General features: G+C 40.1%; 1 pseudogene; it reads right to left on the bottom strand.

The window, feature by feature from the left end:
- Positions 1 to 2411: 2411 nt before the first annotated feature.
- On the bottom strand, positions 2412 to 2529 carry LOC128642537 (uncharacterized; annotated as a pseudogene).
- Between the last annotated feature and the right edge of the window lie 3636 nt (positions 2530 to 6165).

Below are 6165 nucleotides of genomic sequence, written 5' to 3'. Positions count from 1 at the left end.
TAAATAGTTTATCGACTTTACTTCTTTAAAACCATGTGACAGATAACTCGATCTTGATTTGTTTATCCATAACAGCTCTGACTTTTTCTTATTAATTTTATATCCTGAAAAAAAGACTAAAATTGTTGATGATTGCTAGACATTTGGGAATACTTGTTTCAGTATGCTGTAAAAACAGCATAACATCATCCGCATATAAGGAAATTAAGATATTATGTCCCCCAAATTCAAGTCCCTTTAATTCTTGTCTTAATTGAACAGCCAGTGGTTCCAGTGCCAAGTCGAATAATAATGGTGACAAGGGACATCCCTGTCGGGTCCCTCTCTGTAAAGTTATGTAGTGGGATAATTCTCCATTTACCAATAGTTGAGACCGCGGGCTGGTATAAATCCTTTTAATTAACTGCACTATGTTGCCATCAAAACCGAATTCCTTAAGAGCCAAAAATAGATGATCCCAAATGATGGAATCGAATGCTTTTTCCGCATCGATCGTAAGCATAGCTAAATCTGCAAGTTTTTTTTTTATCCGGGTTCTGGGATTTGTTAAAATAATGGTCTAGAGTGACTAACACCCTCCGCATATTCCTTACTGGATTTCTACCCGGGATAAATCCTGATTGGTCATTATGAATCAAATTTCCAACCTCTTTCTTCAATCTATCTGCTACTATTGATATTAATATTTTATAGTCTTGATTCAGGAGCGAAATTGGACGATATGATCCTAACTCTTCTGGTGCTTTCCCTTTCTTATGTATTAGTGTAACTATTGAATCGGTAAAAAAAGGTGAGTTTATATTCCCTTGCACATAATAGCTGTTGTAAAGTTCTACCAGCGTACCCGCGATTTCTTTTTTAATAATTTTGTAGAATTCTGCCGGAAGACCGTCAGGCCCCCGATGCCTTGTTAACTTTAATTCTGTCAATCATTGTTATCACTTCCTCCTCTGTTATCGGGGAATTAATCTGGTCTAAATCCTTCTTATCTATTTTCGGGACCCGGATCTTACGCCAGAACTCACCCATTATTGTCTCATCGATAACCTCGCTAGAGTACAATTCCTTGTAATATCTATAAAAGGCCTCTCTTATCTCTACTGGTTGAGTAAAAGTAGTTGAACCTTCTTTGATGATTGGAATTAGATTTTTTTTTTCCAAAATTTTATTATTTTCGCCAAATGCTTTGCGGAGATCCCCTGAAACCCCTGACAACATGCTCTTGTCCGAATATCTTCTCTTGCCCACTTTTCTCTCAGAAAGGTCTCACGCTCTGATTTAGCTGTTTTGTAGCTATTCCAGGAATAACTATTTGGAGTTACCACATATCTACTATATGAATTTTTAAGATGATTGGCTAGTTGGATCTCTCTATCATTGAACTTCCGCTTTCTTTTTATCATGTAACTTTTGATTTCACCCCGTAAAACAGCTTTACCAGCTTCCCAGAATATTTCTGGGCTGCTCACCCCTAATCTGTTCTGCCTATGGTATTCTCTCCATCTTTCCATTAAGAAGTTCTGGAAATTCTCGTCCTGTAACATATATCTGGGGAAGCTAAACGTATTCCTGTTACAGCTCTTATCCAGCCCACCCTCTATCTTCAAGCTTATTATCGCATGGTCTGATATTACTATCTCGGATATTTGTGTCTCCATTTCCAAAACCAATAATTTCTCATCTATCAGAAACATATCTATCCGCGAAAAGTTTTTAAATGATTTAGATTCGCACGAAAATTTGCGCTCATCTGGATGCTGTAAGCGCCATACATCCCTTAATTTTAATGTCTTCATGAATTCCCGTAGAAGCTTGGCCTCTCTGTTGTGTTTCCTAATGGCTCCCGATCGTAGCCTATCAATCTCTGGCCGCATCGTAGCATTAAAGTCACCTGCCATCAATATGTTTTGCCCTAGATACTTTGCTAATTTATTCTTGATCACTTCCCAGAATTCTGTATCAATTTCGTTCGGGCCATATATATTGCAAAACGTCCACTGTCTCTTGTTAATTTCAGCTTGAATAATCATATATCTCCCTTTTGGGTCTAACACCTGATTTTTAATCTGATAAGACAAATTCCTGTTAAACATTATGGCAACTCCACAATTCCTGCTGCTACAGGGAGTTGCAATAATTTCAGCAATCCAGTTGGTTTTCAACTTGCGTATTTCTACATCTTTCAAATGCAACTCTTGCAAAAAAATAACATCTGGCGTATGGCGCTTAAGCATTTTTAAAATATTCTTTCTTTTAATAGGGGAGTTGACACCTCCAACATTCCAAGACACACACTTCAACATATAATATTTATTTTAAAACCATAAGAGAGAAAAAAAAAAAAAAAGAATTGACTTCCCACCTCTCTGCCAGGGAATAAGGATCACACCGCCCACCAACACGGGGGGGCATGCCTACCGCACCTGGTGCTCCCAGGCGGTCTCCCTGCCAGGTACTGACCAGGCCCATCCCTGCTTCACTTCCGAGATCTAACGGGATCAGGTGTATCAAGGCAGTATGGTGGTAGACATGAGCTGGAGGGAAAAACAAACAAACATATCGTTTGGTCAAAAAATTTAACAACAGAGCCATCCAACAACATCACTAGTCTAAAAAGTCTGGACAAAAGTAAATATATAGAGAAATTGCTATTTGATACATCATATCTCAACACCCTTTCTGTACAGTATTTTTTGGCCTCTGTGGCATTCCCCTCTGCATTAAAAATTACGATTTTGGCTGGGTACCTCATATTTGCCTTAAATCCCGCCTTAATTAGGCAAGTGCAATAGGGTGCCATTGCCTTTCTCTTTGAGGAAGTCTCAGATGAGAAATCCTGAAACAGAAAGAACGATTTCATGCCTATCTTGAACCCCTGAATTTTCCTGTAATGTCTCATTATCTGTATCTTATGTTGAAAGTTTAGATACTCAATTACTACCATCCTGGGGCGCGGTGTGCCTTCTTGGGAACTCCTGACTGATCCTGTTCTATGAGCCCTTTCTACTTGGATTTTTTCTAAAAGTTGCATCCCTAACAGTTGTGGTAGGGTAGTTGAGGCAAATAGTACCAAGTCTTCATACTCGCTCGTTTCCGGCAGACCGACTATGCGAATATTATTTCTGCGCGATCTGTCTTCCAGATCCTCAATTTTAGATTGCATCATTTTTATTTTGTCTTCATAATTTGTCCAATTTGTCTCTTGTACGTTTAATCTATCCTCCACTTCTGATACTCTCTCTTTTACTTCTAATATCCTGTTAGAGAAAGATCTGATCTCTGTAGATAAGGTGGCTATCTCTTTTTTGACTGCCTCAAATTGGGGTAGGATCATTTCTGCTAGTTGGTTTAGTGTCAGCTGTTTTTCTAAATTTAATACCTGAGGGTCCGAATTGTCCTCTGGACCAGTGTCTTGTAGCGCTTTGGATTTTTTATCTCTCTTGGGGGGCATGGCGGGAGACCTAACTTTAAGGTTAGGTATATACTTTTCCATAGAGTGTGCGTATGTGAAGTGATACTAAAAAGAGAACTCAGGAAAAAAAAGGGAAAAAAAAAAAAAAAAAAAAGGAGCAGGACAAAAAAGGAGAAAACTCCTAGACCCAGGTGGCCTTGGTGAACCTTTTTAACTATCTGTGCTTAGGTGCACTACGGCAGCTGTTGCCACTCAGTGGAAGTGCAAAAAAAAAAAGAAAAAAAAAAAGGGAACTCCCCTAAAGGGTCCTCGTGGGGATCTCTATGTGCAATAAATTAGTGTGATGTGATTATGGGATTTCTCCGAGTTGTCAGAACAAACGGTCTCCCTATCTGTCCGTCTACAATCTACAACCTCCTGTCCAACTTGCCTGAACTGCCCTCACTCAGCCGTGACACTTTGAATGTTATTTTGCCCCCTTACACCTCCTATAACACACCATCGGTTTAGCCTCACTTCTTGTGTACCGTATATTCTCTATATAACAGAACCTGTCCAATTGCCCAGAAAAAAGACCAGATGCCTTCACCCCAACCCAGCACACTTAAAATAAGTTTACATTCATAACAGGCTATTTCTGTAGTAATTTAGCCTAAAATAACATTGAATATTAAAAGAGAAAAAAATAAATAAAAAAATAACAAAAATAAAGATTTTTTTACCACAATAAAGCAACCATGACAAAAAGATAACCATACAGTGATGAAATAATTAGCGAGTCTTGCCGCACTTATCACTACTGTGGGCTACCAAAAGAAAAAAAGAAGACAAATACAAAGGCCACATCAAATGCTTAGATTCTGGGTAATGTCACAGTCCACAGGAGAATGTAGCTTGCTGGGAATACTTAGCAGCGTTCAGAGCCAAAGTGCCTCTTATTAAACTTTTCAAAAAGCGACTTATATACAAATGCAGCTTTGCCCGGTAACCAAGAAATCCTGTCCAGCTATACGCCAAACTATTGGCTTGTCTTTTCTCTTCCAAGCCCCTTTATTTCTGAGACTCAGAGTGTCAGCAACATACTCTAATACAGTTCAAACCCTTAAAAAGATTGCTTAGATTACTCCAGACACCTCTGTTATGACCAAAACTTCCTTCCTTGGGGGGCTGAGCCTGGTGATTCCAAGGCGACTTACGGACCTCTTAGCTTCAGTGAAAGTCCCTGTAGCTCAGCTTGCTCCTATCATGACCTACAGACTATGTCCGTATACTCCTTTAATTATTGTAGCTATGCTTAAGCTTGCTTGTTGGTAGTAAGAGGAAACAAGCTGTGTTGATTGCCCCCCAGGGCTTCTGTGCTGTTAAAACACTCCTTTTGGTGGTTTTCTATACCCTTACAAACTCCTCTGCTAAGAAACGTTGCTTAATGAGCCCTGCTCCGGGGACAATACTGCCAGAACCTCTTAGTGGGGCCACATTTAACCCGTGCAACAGTTCCTTGTTTAACAGACACACAAACACAGAAATTATAATGTCTCCAGCAGGAAGCAAATACTTGCGCTATCAGAGCTGTTCGTCAGCCGTCCTGCTTCTCCACACCGGTTCTTCTCCTCTGTCCCTCCGCTTACCCGGATCCAGGCGAGACACCTCCCATCTGGCTCCGGTCGGGTAGAGCAGGTAGCTGCCTCGCGCAGCTACTATCCAGAGATGCGTTCCGCTCCCAGTGTCGGCAACAGGTGCTGTAGCGGCAATCTAAGAGGTTACTTGTGGTCAGACCGCAGCCTCCCTCCAGCGTGTTCTGTATGTCACCAGTGCTGTGTGTGTGACTGTGGCCGGTACCAATCGGCCAGGTAAAGGTTGAAGAGGACTTCCGTTACTGACTGTCTTTTCCTCCTCAGGCAGGGCTCTCACCCCCAGCAATAGGAGATATTGTAGCGGGGTATGTTGGTAATCCAGCTCTCCCTCACAGAGCTCGAGCGAGCACGTCTGTATCACGCTCCACCCACAGGAAGTCGCTAATCGCAGCTTTCTTGTTCTTAATGTTCATTCACACACAGTGGTTTATGCTGATTGTCATTTATAAGGTAGCTACTGTGAATGAGCATTAAGTACAAGAAAGCTGCAAAATGTACAAGGATAAAGTTGTCTTCTTAATCAGTTAGCTTCTTATTCTGCAATTTGTAAAATAAAGATATCTATAGTTATGTTTATTTCAAATAAATTAATACACTTTCCAAAAACCTAAACAAAATTACATTTGATAAAAAAATCATCTTATATTGCAATAAACAAATGGCAGACATGGCACAATTTTGAGTAACTGATATTTTAAATGGGTTAAAATCCTGTGGGCCACTCATTTACATGTAGATATATACAGGGCTTGAGCCCCACATCATACAACAGACATTTTAACAGCCTGTCCCAACGCTCTTTATGGCAAATAAATTGGTGACAACCTTGTCACTTCATATATTTTGTAATCCCCCCCCAAAAAAAAGAAAAAAGAAAACCCCTATTTGGTACACACTTAAACACATAGCTAGATCTGTAGAAAGGGAGCAAAAAAATAAATAAAACAACTTTTACTGTCAAATCGTTGAGGCTCTAAAAAAGCCCAGGAGAAAAGTGCGTTAGGTGTTTGCCTGTCTGTGAGTAATCTGGACATGGTTATACTTTATTTGTGTGCTCTCTGTGATTGATATACAGGTAATTCTGGCCATCCCTTAGTCACTGCAAGCCGTACCTTTTGC

Source organism: Bombina bombina, chromosome 11 (genome assembly GCF_027579735.1).
Source record: "Bombina bombina isolate aBomBom1 chromosome 11, aBomBom1.pri, whole genome shotgun sequence".
NCBI lineage: Eukaryota > Metazoa > Chordata > Amphibia > Anura > Bombinatoridae > Bombina > Bombina bombina.
The sequence above is the reverse complement of the archived record's forward strand: the minus strand, read 5'-3'. Positions and strand labels throughout refer to the sequence as shown.